General features: G+C 37.9%; 1 pseudogene; it reads right to left on the bottom strand.

Moving 5' to 3' along the window:
* Nucleotides 1-22,829, bottom strand: part of LOC122139865 — a 55,134-nt pseudogene that overhangs the window by 23,934 nt on the left and 8,371 nt on the right.

Raw genomic sequence — 22,829 nt, 5'->3', positions numbered from 1 at the left:
GTGTTGTTTGGCCGGCAGCAACTCCATCATTCCCACGCAGAGCTGCATAAATGACGCTCAGCAGACAGATCCATGAGCCCAGCACCCTCCGCTTTACCTGCAGGCACAGTGAGCTCAACCAAGACATATTGGATAGGCCTTGAAAAATTTCTGAGGAGGAACTCATTATATAGGAAAACATTGCTGATGTCTACATATGGAGCAAGGACACATCATCTTTTGTCTGTTCAAAGGGTTTTAAAGCAAATCTGGTAACCTTTAAATGTCTGCGTCATCCCGCCGCAAAAACAAAGCTTCTCAAAGTGACTGAGTCAACAATCAGATGCGTCCGGCTGTCTGTCTCCACGTTCTGCTCTTAATTGGATTGTTTGGGAGATTCATGGAGGAGATTTCTAGGACAGGGAAGTTTGAGGTGGCGATACCGGATAACGAGAAGAGAAAAACATCTACAGATGCTGATGAGTATGTGCATTCACATCTAGCAGCAGTTTTCTACTCTTACTTGACACCATCTTATAAAATATGGACCCACCCTGCGGCGCACCTGATCTAGAGCTCAGCTGTCTTCATTGTTTTATATTTCATCAATACCCAGCAGGGCGTCCATATATCCAGTTGGATGGTACACTTTTTGCCCTTTCACGGAAACCAGCTTGGCACACACTTGCACCTATCAATATTAATCTCTGATGCATGGCAGATTCAATCCCCTCGAAATCAAATAATGCTGACCGACCTCTCATACTCATAGACTGAACTCGCAGGCCAAGTCAGTGGTGTAGTGCAAATCTTGAGAGACCCTCCCACAAGAATGGGATGTCAAGAACAAGTGTGGGTGCAGTAGCACCTCTGATGGAGACAGTGCTGTTATTTTGGGCAGTTTAGTAAAGACAAAATATAACTGCACTCTCACTGAAGCATTTTAGTATTACCAAACTTTCAGCTATTTTGGGCAAGATACATATCGATTGCATTATATTTATATGACTAAATATATTCGTAAGGTTACATTACCGTTTAAATACATTACAAGCACAGCATAAAATGATAATGACTGTAATACATTTTATTTGTGCATTATATTAAATCTATTCAATTTAATACTTTATGCGTATTGAATATTCTACCAAAATAAAGATGGATCTCAAAATCATACAGTCATTGTTGGAAAGGGTTCAAATACACAAAAATGCTGGAAAACTAAAGAATTTGTTTGACCTGAAGGATTTTTCTGAAGAACAGCAGGCAGTTTAACTGTTCAGGACAACCAAGGGACTCATGAACAACTATCACTAAACATAAAAACACAGCTGTGGATCATTCAGGTAAAAACACAGTATTAAGTATCTCATGAACGGGGTCATTTTTATAAATTCAACTATTATTTTCTCTTGTGGACTATATGTAAACATCTTTACATCTTGTGTAATATCTTATTCAGGTCAGTACTACATAAACAATAATATGCATTTTGTATGATCCCTCTTATTTGGTAAAATAATTAACATTTTGCAGATTCTGCAAGGTATATGTGAACTTTTGACTTCAACTGTACACATATACATATATAATGTGAACAGGCTGCTTCATTACTTTCCAGCCTCTACTTTGCTAAAAAATAGAAAACAAAAATAATGTGCTGCTTTTTTAATGCAAAATCAGTATACAATCAACCATATGTAATACCATAATGCTGTGAGGCTGACCCATATGCATTCAGACATTATATCCACTTGTATGGCACCCTTTTTTCCCCTGTCACAGAAACCAGCTTGGTACTCATTCTCCTATCAATATTAATCGCTGATCCACAGCAGCTCCATTCCCCTTGAGCCGACCCCTCACACCCACAGACTAAATGCGCAGGACCCAGGGTCACGTCTCTCCAACCGTAGCCGTCCACAGGCCCTAAAGACCAGACTGCATATCAGATAAAACACTATGACTGTTTCAGATGGTCTAGCAGGTCCCCTGAGTTCTCCTTTACTCACCGTGAGTGGATTACCCGCCGTGTCTGCTTGAAAGCAAGTTCTGCTCGAACGGTAATCCGAGGTTAAGTCGGTTACACCAATAAACTTCTTACATGCTTACTCTGCATGCGGAGAAGTTAGGCCCGGGAAGAAACACAAGAGAACGGCTCTTCCGAGCGAAAACCAGACATGACTTAGTTCAGCCTGATGATCACAGAAAAGTCCTGAGAATAGATGATTCCTCTGAAAGGCTGACACTATCACGCTTCTTCTCGCTGTGCATGATGATTTTGCGAAAGAGGAGAAAGTGCGGCATCTGTTAAAGGTGCCACTATCCGTGCTTCCATTAAGCCATTTGTTTTGTGTTATAAATGGCAATCATCTCTAAATGTCACCCCCTAAAGCTATTGAGCGTTTCGGCAAGACATTATGGCTTAATTGATTTTTTTGATAGTAGAGTGCAACCCTATCCTTTCTCACTCTTTGCTTGCTCATCAAAAATGTATTACATTTCTATATAGCACCAATTACCTACCATTGATTTATTTGCTGGGAATTCCTAGTCCTGAGATTTCCTTTGCATGTTAATAAACATGGATTGGTAGAGTATTTTTAAGAGCTCAAGAAAACCTCATTAGGATCAGAATGAAACAGCTACTAGAAAATTGATAACAATAACGAACAACAACATTTATGAAAAAACATGATAAATCATGGTTGATACACTGATGAAAATTTGATGTAGAAAATTTTTCACTCAGGAATAAATATCAAAAATAACAAAAAATAAAAAATAAAAGGCAAGTAATTAAGAATTAAACATTAAATTTTGAAGGAGAAATAGTATGAAAAAGTGAAATTTCTTTTATATTTTCTTGTAAAACATACTTGAATAATCCCTGCATAGTTAAAAAACAAGTATTTATATATATATATATATATATATATATATATATATATATATATATATAAAATCAGTCAATCAATCTATCAATCTATCTATCTATCTATTTATCTATCTATCTTAGCTGATCTATTAATATATTATATACATATATATATATATATATCTATATAATATATCAGTTTTAACAGCACTGATTAAAATATCAAAATCAATCAAATGACAAAAGAATATTCAAAATATATAATTTAACTTACAATATTTAAAGGAATGGAAAAATATGTTCAAATACTCAATTTACGGTCAAAGAACTTTACTAAACCCAAGTTTATAAACAAGCTTTTTCACAAAATCTGTCATTTTCAGTTACTGTTTGGATGTAGTGAAACAACCACAGATGTAGCACATTTGTATTTTCTTCCATTACTGGCCACAATTCTGACCTTGAAATCAGGATTAGGCATACAATAACGTCTTCAGAATCATTTATACTGTACACGTGAAAATCAGATGAAAGTTGAAAAAAAAAAAAATTAGTAGGCTGGCTCAAAAAATTATAGGAATCGTGTTTGTGCCTATTTTTCTGGTTATTGAGTGATAATACAAGATTTGTTCAGCTTATAAATGATTGTCGAAAGCAAAACTGCTACAAAATGCATCATAATTGTAAAGAAAGTGTGATGTGTTAGAGCAAATGAGACACTATTTTTGGAATCAGCACCCCATAATTAGTATTGGATTTCATTCAGCAATTATGATGCAGGGCGCTGTAATCTTTGTTTTAATTTACAACTTTAAAAAATATTTTTTTTTTTTACAGTGTGTGTTTCATCAGAGCATTTCAAGGATGTGTTGATGGCATTCTTATGGAAGGCCGAGGATATTCGTAATCTGAGGCATGGACACGACGAGATCCTGATAAGATTTTCGCTCCAAAATGAATCTCTACGGTGAAAGATCAAGCGAGTGACAGAAAAGGATTTGACAAGCACAACCTGACAAGTGACAATGACGGCAAGGCGCCGCAAGGCCACCGAGTCCACTATCTGCGTCGAGATCTTATTAGGGCGGCCCGCCTGTCTCTGCACGAGCCCCTGCACTTTACCCTCTTCCCGCTGTCTTTTTTAGCTCATGGACAGTAACATGCATCAGCGGCATACTTACACTCTCTCACACACACATACACTTAGATGCACAAGCACAGCAGGACACAGGAAAAATGTAAAAAAGGGTGAGATGGAGTGAGAACCCTGCAGCTCAGATGGGATACTGTACCTTGGAAAGCGCTGATGGTGGTATTGGTGGGTGGGGGGGTTGTGGTGAGAACATCTAGATGGAGAAAATGAAAACACACATAAGAGGTATTAAATGAAGGGGAGAAGACACAAAAGCCATCATGTTAGTATGACAGAGATAATTGAAAGAAAGAGGAACATCTCTTTACCAAAGCCCCCTTTACACTTGGGCACATTTTTGTCATCATATAATAAACCTGACTACATTTAGAGAGCAAAAAAGACTTTCCTGCATAATAACACATCAATATCTGTCATTTTGATGGAATGATTTATACATTTTCCAACATGCTGTTCTTTCTTTCATCAAGTCTTATGTTCTGGTCATCCTATTTAATGAACAATATCCTGTTTCTCTTTTCCAGATCCTCACAGGGGCAATTTAAAACTTTATTGTCTCGCATTTTTCTTCACTTCTAAGCCTTATTAGCATCCTTTTACTGTTGGAATGTTTTTAAAGCAAGGAAATGCAATAGTGTGCAACAGTACCTGCCCACTTGTTAAGCCATCTTGGTTCAGGAAATATTTTTTCCATTCATTTTTTTTTTCATCAAAGAGTTCAAAGACATGAACCAAACCAACCAGCTCTCAGATTAATCAAAACATTACAAAGTCTGATTTGAAACAAAAATGTATTCGAAAAACCGGACAAAAAAGGGAAATGTACAAGAATGTGTACTCAATGGCTTTAATGCCTTTAAAGCTTACATTTTTGAAGTCTCTTGTGCTCACTAAAGCTGCATTTATTTGGTCAAAAATACAATAAAATAATAACATTGTGAAATATTATTACAATTTTAATTTTTACAAGTAAAATTTTAAATGTAATTTATTCCTGCCACGGCAAATCTGAATTTTCAGCATCATTACTCCAGTCTTCAGTGTCACATGATCCTTCAGAAATCATTATAATATGCTGGTTTTAGTTCTTAATAAACATTTTATTATCAAAGTTGAAAAAAACATTTTTTTTTTTTAATTCAGGATTTATTTGAAATTGAAATTTAAAATTCTTTTTACTGTCATTTTTAATAAATCTAATGCATCCTTGCTAAATAAAAGTGTTCATTTCCTTTGAGAGTAATTAAGTAATGCGGAATTAATTTGTAATTAAATGTAATTATGTATTAATAATTAAACCCAACTGTTCAGCTCTATAAAGTGACCTTCCCTTTTTTAAAATCTGTCAAAAAGACATAGAATGTTTTAAACTAGCCTATCCGTTAATGTCTTTGACTATGGAACACACATGAAACATGCTCAGTTTGTGCAAGCTCTAATGTAATATGCAAGTTGTGTTTTCCACTTTATGTGGGTAATTGCAGGCTGACTTTTATTAAATCACACTTGAGATATACTATAATACAAGGTGCAAATGAACTAAAGAATGTCCAAATGTAAAGGGGGCTTAATTCAGACAATAGCTCATAAATAACCTTTGATTGAAACGAAAAATGGCCTGTTATTTTGCTTTTACATGAAATTGCATGTCTGACTGTGAAGCTTTTTCCTGCAAAACAGTGTTATTGAAACAGCTGAAGGCAAATTGGCCAGCTATAGATATTTGATCAAATGTAATGTAAGAAACATGTAAAGAAAATGTCTTGAACTGAAATAATGGGCTTGCTACCTGCAATAATAGAAAACGACAGCTTAAGTAATATAGAATTAGACTTTCAAGCAATAGTATAAAGCCTGCATTTCAGTGGGTATGACACTGGCCGACACAAGCCGCGTGATTAAACAAAACACACTGTGCCAAAGGCTTTGTTCAGACAGGCAGCAAAAATCCGATGTTTTGGCATATCTGACTCAAATCCGTTTAGTTGTTTTGTTTGTAGACTGAACAGCGAAAAAAACACCACATGAAATCCGATGTTTACAAAGTGATCCAAACCCCATCCAATCCGATTAAAATCAGACTTTTTTGGAATGCATCCGATCGGCGTTTTCCAACACACTGTATGTAACATCACACAAAAGTGTGCAATACAGTCTGCAGCTGTGTCCGAATGCACTGTATAATGAATGAGCGAATAAATCAGCAGTATTTGCATGAATGTGCCTTGTGATTTCAGCTCTGTGATGGACGTGAGCAGAGGCAAAATTTCCCATTTTTCCATCCTCTCTGACAGCTGCACACAGATTTTGTATGAGAAAGTTTTACGGCATCTTGCTGACGTTTACATCATTACTACAGCAACTGATACAGGTGTAGCAGATATTGACATACAAGGCAAAAACAAATGGATCTGATTTCATCGCTCGGATGGTCAGTCCTAAAGTTTGCATCTAAAAAACCAAATGGGATTTACATGCAATGCAGAAAAGGTCCACTCGACTTGATTCAAATCTTTCAGGCAGCTTTCCTTCCATGCAGCGAGTATGGAACCAGGAGAAAGAGAAAATTACATTATGAGAATCATTTATTAATAAACACACAGTTATATTGGATACAGCCATCGCACAATCAGTGGAATAATGGGGCGCTGGCAAATCCGACCTATCTAACTTTGGCTGTGCGATGTGACTATCATTCCACTACACCTTTTTAGCACAGATACTCAGGCGCCTTGCTGGGGAACAGTCGCAGCAGGCAAAATTGGCTGGCTGTCTCCATCACTTTATTGTCTGTGCTCCATCAAAAGATCTCAGTAGGAGCCCAAACACTTCCCAACTAATGATAAAACATCAAGGACAGGATAATGTCTCTGAATGTAGATGCTGGGAGACGCATCGCCTGATGAAAATATTTCAGGGATTTCGTGCTCCGTGACCGATTGCAGACGGGTTTTGGAAATGTCATAGTCCCGTGGCTGAAATGTGCATGCAGGGGGGGATACGGCCAACACAAAGGTCTGAATAGGATGTGGCATGCATAATAGTCAAGCAAACAAGAATTTTCCACGGGCAATTTGCAGGCTGGGTGACTCCTGGCTCGATGTTATGAGCGGTGAGATGCGAATGTGTTTGGACGTGCAATATTTCCATTTGTATGTGAAGGACGGAAATATGAAATTCCAATCACGCGGTGAGAAAATGGACGATACGAGTACTTATCGCGAGCGGGATTGTCCTGACAACACTTGCGAGATGTGTCCTCATAAAACCCATTGGCTCTTTTCCACTGTCTCTCAGCAATGACACTGAATGTGTTGAATCTCTGGTTAATGGTCCAGATTGAGCTGAGCCGGCATGAGTCAGGCTGACCCTGCCTTTATTTTCTGTTATTTATGTTGAAAAATCACACCAGGAGATCTGTTTGCAGGTGAGAGCACCTCAATGACTGTGATTCTTATGATGACAGTAATGTTTTACTGATTAAATACACTCTGGTTTTAAATGTTACATTCAGGATGGGAGCTGATACATTTGTCCTAAATCCTTTAACTGTGTACTATGAATGAAGGACAATATTAATGTTTGTTTGGTAGAGTTATGTGCAAAAAATGGAAATTTTGCTTATTTATAGCACAACCTAGTGGGATTTGAGACCATCTTACTAAGTCTTCACGTGTAACACAAACAGAAAAATAGATAGATAAGACAATCGGTACAAATATGTAAAAGATAGTTCTCCCAAAATGAAAAAATTTTGGTCATCATTTTTTCATCCACATGTTGTTCCAAAGCTGTATGAACTTTTCTTTATGTGGAACACTGAAGAAGATACGTAATTTGACACATTTGTTTACTGTTTAAAGTAAACAGTAAATATTTGTTTACTGCGAAGAATGTTGTTTTCTACAACAACACTGGACACCGCTGACTGTCATTATCTGGAAAAAAAGGAAGTTTTTGCACTCCACAGAGGAAAAGTTTGGAATGACATGAGAGGAGAAAAGATACACTGATCACCTGTGTAGGAATAAAGAAAAAATCATGAGGGCAGCAACTATTACTATAATGAACGTTAAAGAGCTCTCCTTGTGGTCTCCGACCCAGTAAAACGAAAAAAAACCTTTGAGTGCATGATAAATTACCTATGCTAATGTATGGAAAAGCCTTAAACATACGCTGTGGCTCCTCTATATGTGGTGTATCAATTCTATTCTCAATGTCAAATGTATTATGCTGTCACAGCAGAAATTAAAGCGGTTTGAAAGGCTGTTCTAATACTGTCAAATATACTGTACACAGCTTTCAAACTGCGTATTAGCGGTCTTGACAGAAACTTGGCCTCATATCAAACATTACAGAGTAGCTGTAGTCATTCAGCGTCTGAGGCAGTCAAGAAAAAAACAGATAAGATTGTATGTGGCACGCTGTGACACTGAGTCTACATTTGCGTTTTAACAAGAGCGAATGTTGCATGGGTTTGGCTGAGAGAACATCTCCCATAGGAGCCTGTATATGGAGGTTAATGCTGGACATGGTCTGTGTCGATACTTATTCTCTCCCAACAGGCCTTCGCACAGAACATCAAGTGACTGTAATTGAAACACACAAATCCCACTGGGAGAGATGTTGGTTAAAAAGAGTGGTAAATAACAGCACTGCCAACCTAGATGTAGGTGGAAACACATTGGGTGCAGGTTTAGAGGTTTAAACACACACATTAGAGCCTTTCAGGGGTGTATGGCAAATGTAAAAATAAAATACCATAACAGCCTGAACTTCAAAGAAATCATCTGCCATGAATATAAATGAAATGTAAGTAATATACTCATGAATTAGATAAGGAAAATTAATGGAATAAATAAATAAAGAATAAGACTAATGATAATAAAATATATAAAAATAAAATTAAATAAAAATAATACAACTAATAATGTTATAATACAAATGCAGTGTGATATATTATTAGAGTAATATTATATACTAATATGAATAAATTAAATTAATATTTACTGCATATTAGTATTATGATATTATGTTACAATACTATAAAATAATATTAAAAACATACATTTATAATTGGACAATGTGATTTGCACTAAGGGGGTTTAGAATAATAACTTTTTTTCTGTAGCTTACATTCATAAGCCAGTAGATGGAGACAAGTTGACATCTATCGAGTCATTGAATCATTTGTTCAAACCGATTTGTTAAAAAAAGATGCAAGTAAATTTGATCAAAAATGGACAAACTAACCGGCAATATTATGCTTGAAAAAGATATTAATATAACATAATAATTCCTATTAATTAATGGATCAACCATAGCCCTAAACTCTTAAATCATACAACAATGATTGATTAATATGATAAGAATGCGTATATATGAACATATTCTTCTTGTTTGAATCACACAAAGCATTTCTAATCATAATCCAGTGACTGGAAATTCAAAACAGGTGAACAGCACCATTTAAAACTAGAGACAGACTAAAAAGCTAACATGCAATTAGCTGGACTAGATTGATTAGCTCCACCAACGAATTAAATGCACTGCCTGAACTACACCTGCAAGCAATATTCCACTGTGAACGCTAATACTTAAAAAAATGCAGAGAGGGTGTTTAATGATAAACACTTAATTAATCTGGTATGCCATGATTAGTGGGGAAATCAATTCTCATGTGGCACAACCCGCCGACGTGTATTTTAGCTATTTTTGTTAAATTTTAGCATGCTTTAGGTCAACATAAGAAGCTTCAGATGTAATTAAAAGCTCTTATTAAGACATTCAAATCTCTACAGATTTATAAATACTTTCACTTTGTATATTGTTTTCTGTTAATAAAGAGTAATGAGTCCTGAAGGCATCTGCAAGATATAAACACATTTGCATCAAAAAGATGAATTGTGACTCAGGGGAAAAATAAGGATAATGAAAGCAAAACTATACAGAATGATACAAAAATTGGAGCATGAATTCATGTCAAAGTTGCAGAACTTTAAAATGACGTGCCGTTTCCTTCAGTGTCAACCATATTCCCAACTGCCAAATCCTCCAGATAATTTAAACAACTTCATTATGATGATAAATGATAAACGCAGATAAAACGTACATGAATTGCATTAAAGAAGTACCTGATCACAGGTTTTACTTTCGTGGAACAATCCTGCGGGCAAAATCACCTACCTGGAAAAACCATTCACAACTAGCCTGTATCTTTCTGAAGGAAAAAGGGCCATGAAGTGAAACTGAACATTTAATATAGAAATTACTTTGCTATAGCTAGATGGAAAAAAAAAAAAAAAAACAAAACTACTCTTTGTCCTTTTCCAGTTAAATGCTTATCCGAAAAGATGTAAGGGACCTAGTTTAAAGAACTGGGGAAAATTGACTTCCAGTGATCTATAGGTTTTAGGACTAGGTAGAAGCTATTGCAAGGTCCTCTGCAGAGGAATACTACGGTAATGCCATAAAACTTTCAGGTCCATTTAGTTGGAATGTTGCAGGCAAACATTTCTTTTAAGTTGCTTTCAACGTTAAAACCGTTAACTGCATCCCTCACTATGTACACCACTTTTTTTACTGTATACTCTGTGGATCACAAATAGAGATGAAGTGGCAGTCATAGGGTGCCCTTGCAGTGAAAGTGTCTTGCTCAAGGCCACAATAGCTAACAAAAAGTGGGCTTTAAGAAGGACTTAAGCCGTGATTGGTCTTCCAATTCACGGTGCTGCAGATGTTTCCGGGGATCTGAAGCCACCCACCACCACTAGACCTGGGATCAAGTTGGATTTTGACCCATGTATCTCTTCACCCCTGGAAAATACTTATAAAGTCATGACATAGACATCCCTGCAGCGCACAGTTACATCACATTTATAAAGAGAAGATATACCTCAGTCCTTTTCTTGAAACTTGAAGGTGACTTTAGGTTGTATATCACAAAGCGTTTAAACTTGATTGCAGCCCTAGATTTTCCTTTGTCTGACTTGGGACTAGAGAACAAAGAAACATAGGGATATAAACTTGGACAGGCGGAAAACAGAAACAATTTAAGGAAAATTCATTATGGTGGCGAAGACGAGGACAAAAAAACACGGAAGGTTCACAGTGCACACTGTGTGACCCCACAAAATTGTGTATCAATCACACACACACGGCAGATACAACGCTACCGTGTAAACTGATTTATCACATATGAAGCTTAAAAAGGTGCGTAGATGCGGAAAAACTTGGAGCACGCTAAGGTGTGGTCGCTGTCTGAGGAGCATAGTCCAAAAATACGATTATGTGAAATCAACCTGCTGCATTAGGTTACCCCCATGAACTCATTTTAAAAGGGTCAGGGCAGGTAGAAATACGGTAGCTCGGCAAGTAACTTGTACGGGTGGCAGGGGGCTCAGGTTATATGGATGACTCTGCCAAGGTTTGGGTCCAGTTGATTTTTTAAACGCACTTATGCTTTGAGCAGGGATGCCTTAAAATTGAATTAAATGGCAGGAAGAAAATGAATTACTGTACAAAACATTTCTATTTTCAACTAAATGCTGTTCCTTTGAACTTTCTTACATTTACATTTAATCATTTAGCAGACGCTTTTATCCAAAGACGACTTACAAATGAGAACATCGAGAAGCAATCAGACCACAAGAGAACAACAACAGTATACAAGTGCCATGACAAGTCTCAGTTAGTCTAGAACCCATAGCAAGTTTTTTTTTTTCTTTTTTTTCAAGAATAGGATAGACAAGAAAAGGTAAGTGCTAGTATTAGTTGGTCAAGTACTGGCGAAAAAGATGAGTCTTTAGATGTTTTTTGAAAATGAGTAAAGACTTGGATGTTCGAATTGAGATTGGGAGGTCATTCCACCAGCTGGGCACAGTCCAGGAAAAGGTCCGTGAGAGTGATTTTGAACCTCTTTTGGATGGCACCCACAAGGTGCCGTTCACTTGCAGAACGCAAGCTTCGGGAGGGCGCATAAGTTTGAACTAGTGAGTTTAGGTATATGGTGCTGTGCCAGTGGTCGTCTTGTAGGCAAGCATCATACCTTGAATTAATGCGAGCGGCGACTGGTAGCCAGTGTAACCTGATGAGGAGAGGAGTAACGTGAGCTTTTTTTGGCTCATTGAAGACAGCCCTCACTGCTGAATTCTGTATCAGTTGTAGAGGCTTGATAGTACATGCAGGAAGGCCTCCCAGGAGAGCATTACAATAGTCCAGTCTGGAGAGAACAAGAGCTTGGACAACAAGTTGGGTGGCTTGCTCTGACAGGAAGGTTCTTATCTTCCTAATGTTGTATAAGGCAAATCTGCAGGACCGGGTCGGTGTATAGCAATATGGTCTGTGAAGCTTAACTGATGATCCATCACAACTCCTAGGTTTCGGCTGTCCCTGGAAGGAGTTTTGGTTTTGAACCCAGCTGTATAGAGTAGTTGTGATGTAACAATGGGTTAAGCTGGAACCACCAGCAGTTCTGTCTTAGTAAGGTTGAGCTGAAGGTGATGGTCATTCATCCAGCTAGAAATGTCACTCAGACAGGCTGCAATGCGAGCAGCTACTGTTGGATCATCTGGGTTGGAATGAGAAACGAAGAGTTGAAGTGTCATCAGCATAGCAGTGATAGGAAAAGCCATGCTTCTGAATGACAGATCCTAATGACACCATGTAGATGGAGAAGAGAAGTGGTCCAAGTACTGAGCCTTGAGGAACCCCAGTAGCATGAAGTTGTCACTTAGAAACTTCACCCCCTCCAAGACACCCTGAGGATCTATCTGAGAGGTAGGACTTAAACCCACAGGAGTGCGGTTCCAGAGATGCCCATCTTTCTGAGGGTAGACAGTAGAATCTGGTGATTAACTGTGTGTCAAAAGCAGCAGAACAGATCCAGTAAGATGAGTATCGAGGATCGGAAGCTGCTCTTGCCAGTAGCAGGGCTTTCAGTAAACGCAGAGCAGGCAGTCTCAGTTGAGTGGCCGCTTTTTGAAGCCAGATTGGGAGGTTTGCTGTTCCAGGACCCCTTTCTTTTCATTTAAGGGTCCCGAAAAAAAATGTATAACGGTTTCCAAAAAAATATTAAACAGCACAACTGTTTCCCTCATCATTGAATAATAAGAAGAAATGTTTCTTTGAGCAGCAAAATACATATATTAGAATGATTTCTGGAGGATCAATGTGACATAATGATGCTGAAAAATGTAGCTTTGCCATTACAGGAAAAAGGACATTTTCTAATATTAGTATATACACTCACTGGCCACTTTATTAGGTACACCTTGCTAGTACCGGGTTGGCTTTAATTCTTCGTGGCATAGATTCAACAAGGTGTTGGAAACCATTTCCCTCAGGAGATTTTGGTCCATAGTGACATGATAGTATCACGCAGTTGCTGCAGATTTGTGTGGCTGCACCTCCCATGATACGAATCTCCCGTTCCACCACATCCCAAAGCTGATCTATTGGATTGAGATCTGGTGACTGTGGAGGCCGTTTGAGTAAAGTGAACTCATTGTCATGTTCAAGAAACCAGTCTGAGATGATTTGAGCTTTGTGACATGGTGCATTATCCTGCTAGAAGTAACCAACAGAGATGTTATTCTGCATACCTTGTTGTAACGAGTGGTTATTTGAGTTACTGTTCCCTTTCTTTCATCTCTTACCAGTCTGCCCATTCTCCTCTGACATCAACAAGGCATTTTTGTCCTCACAACTGTCGTTCACTGGATATTTTCTCTTTTTTTGGAAAACACACACTGTAAACCCTAGAGATGGTTGTCCATGAGAATCCCAGTAGATCAGCATTTTTTGAAATACTCAGACCTGCCCGTCTGGCAACCAACAACCATTCCACGTTCAAAGTCACTTAAATCCCCTTTCTTCCTCATTCTGATGCTCGGTTTGAACTTCAGCATGATGTCCTCACCACAACTAGATGCCTAAATGCATTGAGTTGCTGCCATGTGATTGGCTGATTAGCAACTTGTGTTACCAATCAGTTGAACAGATGTACCTAATAAAGTGGGCGGTTGAGTGTGTGTGTGTGTGTGTGTGTATATAATATATATATATATAATATATATATATATATATAATATATTATTAGGGGTGGAACGGTTTTTTTCATGGTTACGGTTTGTATCAAGGGTTTAGAGTCACGGTTTCGGTATGGTTCGGTATGTGCTGTTTATGGAAAAACTATACTTTCAAATAAAAAAAGAAAAAAAAAAGAAAATTCTAACTACACGCAACAGCACAAAACAAATACAAAAGAGTAAAGATACAAATAAAATAAACAGTGATTTTTTAAGTTTTTTTTAGGTAGGTCTAGCATTAGTTTTTAGGTACAGAAATTGAATAAAGTAAATCAAAATGTATACAGCATTGCATATTTGACTTGTATAAATTATTTAAAGATTAATCTTTTATTAAAGTTACAAAAGCTATTCAGTCAAGAGCAGTGAGTGATTTATTTGTTGTTGCTGTTCGATTATATTTAAGAGGATGCACTGATCCAGTGCACTGATACAGTATGTTCACCCGGCTATGTCTGCTATAGCATACTTTGTACCAAGATGGGCATTTTGACATAATTTTTGGTGAATTTGTCCATTCAAACACACACTACTTTAGAAGAGAGCTGTATATTTGTGCGTGTTCTGAGATGCAGATTTGCACGCTTCAGATGAGCGCATGCAAAAATCTTCTCACTGCTTGCGCAAGCTCACATCCTCTGTCTCTTAAATGTTTAAACTGGCAAAGCTTAAATGAGTTTAGTTTAAACACAGATATCACATGTGCTGGTTCAGGGTCTCACCTGTGGGCGTGCACCACAGCACCAGGGTGATGATGGAATAAATGACTGCTCATATTTTTTTTTTTCTTTCCTCATCGCTGTTGTTGTAATGTTCTGGGAAGCCAGGGAAGCCAGAATGTGCATCCATCAACAGAAAACATACATTAGCCAAACCCTGTTTTTTTTTTTACATGTTAAAAACCGTCCCATCCCAAAATATATATATATATATATATATATATATATATATATATATATATATATATATATATATATTAGTGCGTGTCAATCGATTAAAAAAAATTTAACTAATTAATCGCACAATCTTTTGAAATTAATCGCGATTAATCGCAATTAAAAGACAAACTTTTTGGATAGTGTAAATGTAAAACGTAAATAATTAATGTAAACTCAAGACAAAGAAACTATTTAATTCAAAATATTGATTGTTTTTATTGGAACTTTTTTGTTTAACTTGTAACACAGATTTTCTCATGTAAACAACATACCTGCATATAAACCATCAATATCCTCCAAATTACCTGTTGGCTTGAAAGCCATATTTATTACAGAAATAAAAACAGGCATTGTAAGTGCCATTTGAATTTCAAAAACAATCAATGCAAATAAAAAACAAAAATGATTTTCCATGTTGAATTCTAAGTGGACTGCAAAAAAATTCCAAAGTATAGTCATTGCAAATATGGAAATTGGAAATAATAATAATAATAGGAATGAATACAAACAATTGTACTCATTGTAACGTTGTATTGCTGAGAGTTGAGAACATTAATTATGAAGTAGAAACTATTTTTCTTCAGTCCTCCTTTACATTCAGCCAGTTGCTGAGACAGACCAGTCTGTTGACATTATCAGGGGACAATGTGGCCCTTTTCTTTTGAATGATGTGACCTGAGAGTGAGAACAGTCTCTCACAAAGGCACCGTTGTAGCAGGGGGTTGACAGATACTTGCATGCTATTGGTGCCAGCCTTGCATGTGTTGCTTCTCTCTTTTTCCACCACTGTAGTGGACAACCCTCCATGTGCAATTTGGGCTCTGCTTTTTAGCGGTTAAGACACTGTTCTATGGGACTCTCCTCTTCATCTGACTCCCTGAATCAGAAGAAACCAGCAAGACGGAGATCCTTCTCTTCTTTGGTGGCTGTTGGTCTGTTGTCTCTTTAGACTCTTGTTTTTTCCAGGACTCTGTCCCATTAACAGCTTGCTTAGATGAAGCCCACACCTCATTCCTTCATCTTTGGGAAGACACTTTAGGTCTTTAAACCTTGGGTCAATTGCAGTAGCGATCTTCAGCCATGTGAGATTAGTGCTGTCCTTCCTTTTAGATAGGTCTGAAGTAAAATCATTTTTGAATTTAACTACATAGGCTGGATCATCCTCTGTGGACCTCCATAATTTTGAACAAGTGGCACAAGGCTGGCAATACCACTGAGCAGGAGATGTACTGCTCTCCTCCCAGCAGTTCAGTTACATATCTGCAATGGAAAGCACAAGATGTTGCTATTAAATGTAAAGAAACTAATTTTTGGCCAGTTATGTAACATGTACACTTACACTCTCACACTCACTCATTCTCTACACAAACACACAACAACCACACACACACACACACAAACACACACAATTGTATTTTATTTACATTACATTGTTTCAACACCAGATTTATTTCTTCATCACCTTTTTAATAATGTTTTACACTAAATCTTAACTTATTTTTATTTTTGTTTTACGCAGCATGCCTTGCCGGGGCAGCGGGCACACAGATTGGGGGATAGTGAAAAAACAGACAAGAGACGGAGAAAATAATATTAATCTACCTGCAAGGTTTCAAGTAGTTCCTCCAGCTTTTGCAGTTTTGGCGAGCTCCTGTGTAGTCACCATGGCAACATTGCTCTTTTGCTGAGCCAGGGTAGTGGTCAGTGGAGATTTGTTTCGCTGAATTCGCTTGGCCATCTCTAGGGTAGAATTCCATCTAGTCGTAACGATCCTGAACGAGAGATTCTTGTTTCTGTCCACATGCAACTTGCTGTTCCATTAGTTCGTGAGCGTTGGATGGACTATGCTTAAAGTGCCCAACAATCTTGCGACATTTAGCTAGGACACTTTCAAATCCACTGCCGTGAATGGAAACTGTGACAGTTCGTTGCAAAATGTGGGCCGTGCAGGGCAGGTGTTTTCAAATGGAAGTAGTCTCGCAGGCAGCAACCATATTACGAGCACTGTCAGTGCCAAGTGTGCTTAACTTGTCCTCGATTTTCCATTCTCTTGCCACATCGAGAAAATGATCCGCACATGCCTCAGCGTACTGTCGTTCCTCAGTTTTAGACACGGTTAGTGCGAATGAATGCAATTTCCATTCTTTATCAACGAAGTGCGCTGTGATGCCTAAGTAGTTGTCATTGCTCACAGAAGTCCAGTGGTCCCCTGTCAGTGCGATGTGGTGTCGCTTGCTGTAACGTGTTCATCCTCCGTGCCTTCTCATCGTCATACAAAGTGTGTATTTTTGACATGATGGTTCCTCTTGAGGGCATATTGTATGAGGCGTCTCCGGATGCAGTTCTAATGATGTCCCGCAGTCCATCGTCATCTACTATGTTGATGGGTCGGCAGTTTTTAGCTATCCAAAATAACCAAAGCATTCATTACCTTATCACTTACAGATCTTGTCATTTAACCACGAACGCACTCCTGCAATTTACATTGGCGAGGCCCCCGTAGAGATGGTTTCGGTGGGGTGTTTTGCTTTTAAGTGATATGCCAAAAGACGAATTACTTCTGTGGTAATTAAATTCGGCTTTGCAAAATGCACAGATTACTTTTGTTTTATCCACAGAACCATCCGGCAGAGTTTTATACTGAAACTTTCCGTCTAAAAGTCCTTCCTTGGTCTTATCCATATTTCTTTGCACGTTGAACACACATGGGCCACAACCGGAAATAAAAAAAAACTGCAACCGCGTTAATTGCGTTAATTTTTTTTAACGCGTTAAATATTTCAAATTAATCGCATGCGTTAACGCGCTAATTTTGACAGCACTAATATATATATATAGGTATGATGACAAAATTTTCAAACACCCCTAAGATCAAAATGGATCACATGACTAGACAGAGCTGAAAATTCCCTTTACGACGACACCTGGATTGTGAAGATCAGTTGAGGATTGCGAAAGTTATGATATTTTTAATAACGGGGAATATAGTAAAATAGAATACATTAATTACAATTGAAGTCGTGTGACCGAAAATGCTTACTATTCACACATTTTTTTTCTTGTAACTTCCTCATTTTATCAGATATTTGCATGGAATTTGAATAGAAGGTAGAATTTTGTTAGTTCTTTCATATGAAATCATGTAAATTTACTGTTTTAGCTGGTTCCATGGGCATCAGACCCATGGTATTTTCACTGAAAACAAGTATAATTAATAAGAGTTCATTCATATTCATAAACATTTTTTTTCAGAATACAAGAGAAAACACACAATACACATCACTATTAATTGTTAATTCATATTCATACAAGTACACAACAAATATTCATTGTCATTCACAAACAGACAATCAGTTTTTTGTTTTATTGTCTTTTATTTTTATTTTTTTTAACGATGCCTGCAGTGCATCTGACAGGGCGTTCGCTAATCTACCCGCCACAAATGTGACTACCCAATTTCCGCGATTTAGTTAAATACCTTCTCCTCTATGGATTTTGATGGAATTTCGTCAGTACCAAGATAAAAGCTATGTATTTATGTCCCAAACTACCTTTCAGTAGTGTCCAAAGCTTAGATGAAGCCCACCGACGGTTGAAAGCCACGCAAATTTTCCGAAAGTCGCGGTGACCTGAAAACACCTCAGGGCTGAAATCCCGAAGTGTCCAACGCTGCAGGGGTTTGCACTCAACGTAGTTAAACGTCGTATTCAGGAAAAAAACATACTCCCACCAGGCGGCCAGGAATAGATATTGAATGACACACACATTAACAGTACCACGCAGTTTGGAACACATTTTTGAGGCAGAATGTTCGCCGCGAGTGGTTGCTATGTCATCATACCTAATATATATATAGTGCCGTGAAAAGGTTTTTGCCTCCTTCCTGTTTTAATATATATTTTTTTGCATATTTGTGGCAAAAGATTCAGATCATCAAACAAATTTTAATATTACACATAGATAATGCAAGTAAATACAAAATACTTTTTTAGATAAATTTCACTAGCCACTCCCAGACATGATTACTGCCAGACCTGATGAATCAAGAAATCACTTAGCACCTGTCTGACAAAGTGAAGCATGCTTAAAGAGCAAACACACCTTGACGCGATCTAAAGAAATTCAAGAACAGATAGTTGACATGTATCAGTCTGGAAAGAGTTATAAAGACATTTCTAAGGCTTTGGGACTCCAGCGAACCATGATCAGAGCCATTATTCACAAATGGAGAAAACTAGGAACAGTGGTGAACCTTCCCAGGAGTGGCCTACCAAATGACTCCAAGAGTGCAATGATGACTCATCCAGGAGTTTATAAAAGAACCCAGAACAACATCTAAAGAACTGCAGGCCTCACTTGCCTCAATTAAAGTCAGTGTTTCATGATTCAGCAAAGAAGCAAACAAAAAAGACTGGGCAAAAACAGCATCTATGGGAGAGTTCCGAGGCAAAAGTCATTGCTGACCAAAAAGAACATAAAGACTCATCTCACATTTGCCAAAAAAATATCTGCATTATCCTCAATTGTTTTTGGGCAAATATTCTGTGGGACTGATTTCCAACTTTTTGGAAGGTGAGTGTCCCGTTACATCTGGCGTAAAAACCAACACAGCCTTTCAAGAAAAAAGAACATCATACCAACAGTCAAACATGGTGGTGGTAGTGTGTGATGGTCTGGGGCTGCTTTGCAGCTTCAGGACCTGGACAACTTGCCATAATTGATTGATGGAACTATGAATTTTGCAGAAAATCCTGAAGAAGAATGTCTGGCCGTCAGTTTGTGACCTCAAGCGTACTTGGGTTATGCGGCAACGGACAGTGATACCAAACACACCAGCAAGTTCACCTCTGAATGGCTCAAGAAAAACAAAATTAAGTTTTTGGAGAGGCAAAGACAAAGTCTGGACTTAAATCAATTGAGATGCTGTGGCATCCCCTTAAAAAGCCCATTCATGCTTGAAAATCCTCCAATGTGGATGAATTAAAACAATTCTGCAAAGAAGAGTGGGCCAAAATTCCTCCACAGCGAGGTGAATGACCCACTGACCGTTCTCGCAAAACGCTTGATTACAGTTGTTGTTGCAAAGGGTGGCACAACCAAGTTAATAGGGCAATTACGTTTTCCAGGACGTGCCAGCAGGTTTCGGACGCGCTTTTTTTTTTTCCCTTAATAAATTAAATCATTATTTCAAAACGGCAGATTTGTATTTACTCTGGTTATCCCCCCCCTGTGTGTAATAGTAAAGTTAGTTTGAAGATCTGAATCCTTCAAAGTGTGACAAATATGGAAAAGAATAAATAAAAACATAAAGGGGCAAAAACTTCTTGACACCACTGTATAATATATAATATATTAGAACTTGGGTAACTTTTTGAAACAGGTCTTTTTGTAGAGTTTTTTGTATTGGCGAAAAAGTTTTCTTTTCAGCTAATCCATAAAATAGTGCTTCTGTGCTTATTGGACAGAAATAATACCCTGCCTATGTTTTTTTTTTATCCTATATAATTACATTTGTTGGTTTCCAACCAATTCCAAGTTCCAAAACAAAGAAAGCCTTTTTTTTCGAACAAATTAGCTGAGTACTATCATTGCTGGAGGCTTCAGTTAACACGGGATGGGTTTTCACTCTCAGCATCTCTGCTACAAGCTTATCCGGTTGTGACATGGCTCCGTCCCATTGCAAATTCACATTAGCCTACAAAAACATTTTGATCTTACATCAAAACAATCCCCTTTGTGAAGGCCATGAATGCAGTAATGGTGTAAATGGAGAAACTGTTACACTGCTTCCCATTGTCTTGGCATGCCCGAGTATTAGGATTTTAGGAAATAAGTGTCTGCTACAACCAAGCTTCCTGTTCAACGCTTCATGAAAAAATAAGCGGATAAAAAGACAGAGGAGCTGTAAGCATATTGCTCAACACAAGGTCAATGCTTTACTGCTGGCAGTAAAATGGAAATAACTTCTGTAGCAAAAGCAAAGCTGCCATCCCCCGAGGAGCAGCATTAAAGTAAACTCTGAACAGGCTGGAGAAGTATAAATGTGCCCCAGGCTTATCAAGCTACAAGAGTCTTTCCACTTGTTTTAGTCCTCTGAGGTAGGCCAATGCTCAACAACAATGCCAGCGTAAATTAATTTAGAAATGCACCACAGACAACGAGTTTATTTACTGCGAAGCGTGTCAGGGAGCGATGTCGAGCCGTACTAAAGAAAAAAGGCAACTCTCAGGGTAACAATTACAAATGCATAATCAATGGCCATTTTTAATAAGGCTTTTATGGCTGCAAATAAATTGCAAAAGTCCTCACTCACATATTATACAATGCATGGAAGATTAGGAACTAAAAAACCCGCCACTTATACCAAGCCAGACGGTTAATAAATATCCTCTTTTTCCTGATACGACCCACTCGGCTCAAATAGAACCAAACTCCTCGAGCCTGTGGAAAAATGAGGAGGCAGTGGTGAGTAATCAGCAGGTGGTTGCTCGCGCAGGTAGGAGGGTGACCGACATTGAAACTAAGGCTGGAAGATGGAACCGCTTCAGGCCTGTGATGCACACAAACTCTCCCGTCTGCAGATGGGACGCTGTGAACAGTCATTACCAAACACCTGCCTCTGATATCAGTCATTTTAGAGCTAATAAACTGCGCGGTTGCCAAACGCCTCAATGACGAGCCACCCTCGTCCATATCTTCTAGTGCTAATGTCTTAGGCTCGACAGGACAGCCTGTAATAGCTGCGCGCTGGCGGGGCCGTTAGCGCTCCTGAACAACAACCTGCTTTAAAACAACAACAACACATTCCATTCTTCTATATCAAAGCAAAGCTCTCTGTTAAATCCCAGTCTTCAAGTGGCCACTGTCATAGCCAATTATTGCCTGGGCTTTGAAACACCAGCTAGTCGTCCTTGGTAAGGATTTATTAAACATGCGCCGAACCACAATTATCTTCCTGGTTAATTAAGACTAAGTACTATGAAAAACTCTCAGTTGAAAGCCGTATTTAATAAGAACACTAACCCTCTATTGCTGCTTATTGAAAACATAATGTTGAAAAAGAACCCTTTTGATTCACTTGTCTTGCATACAAAATGGACCTCATTCGTAAAATCAAACACAAAAAAAAAAAAAACGAATAGTACAGAATGTTGGGATGAGGGCAAATTTCCTTTTAGGAATTCTGTTGTCAACACTTAAAGGAAAATTATTCAAAGACAATGTTTTTGAGTCATTTAATATTTGTGAAAATTTCTGCGAGACTTTTCTTTTATTATTTCCTTTTTTTTAAACAATGTCCCTGTTTTTTTTTTTCTACAATTGTTGGGAATAGTAAAGAACAAAGCTTATTAAAACTACATTACTTGCATTAAAAATGTACATGCTACCAAGACGGATGGTAAATCACGTAAAAATAATAAATGCATTGTAGTGGATCCCATATCCACTACTTTCCGATACATGACACTGTCGCCACAGGGGGTTCGTTGGGGCAATATAAACACTGATTTAGAGCAGATGTCTGCAAAAAACCTAAAAAGAATGTATGTGCTTCTAACAGTTTTAAACTAAAGCCTACTTAATTAGAAATATGCATCTAATTTGGAAGGAGGAAAAAAAAAAATATCTAGAAAATGGCTGTAATGACGCTTTCCCAAAGCAAAAATGTGCACCCAGCGACATAAGTGCATTATCCCAGGAAAAATTCATTGTGTGACCAAAAAATCATCCCTTCATTATTACCCAGTTTATTAGCATCAACTGAAAAAAACCCGAGGCAACATTTTGCAATA

Source organism: Cyprinus carpio, chromosome B15 (genome assembly GCF_018340385.1).
Source record: "Cyprinus carpio isolate SPL01 chromosome B15, ASM1834038v1, whole genome shotgun sequence".
Lineage (NCBI taxonomy): Eukaryota > Metazoa > Chordata > Actinopteri > Cypriniformes > Cyprinidae > Cyprinus > Cyprinus carpio.
Note: the sequence above shows the minus strand (reverse complement) of the source record. Positions and strands in the feature narration are given on the sequence as shown.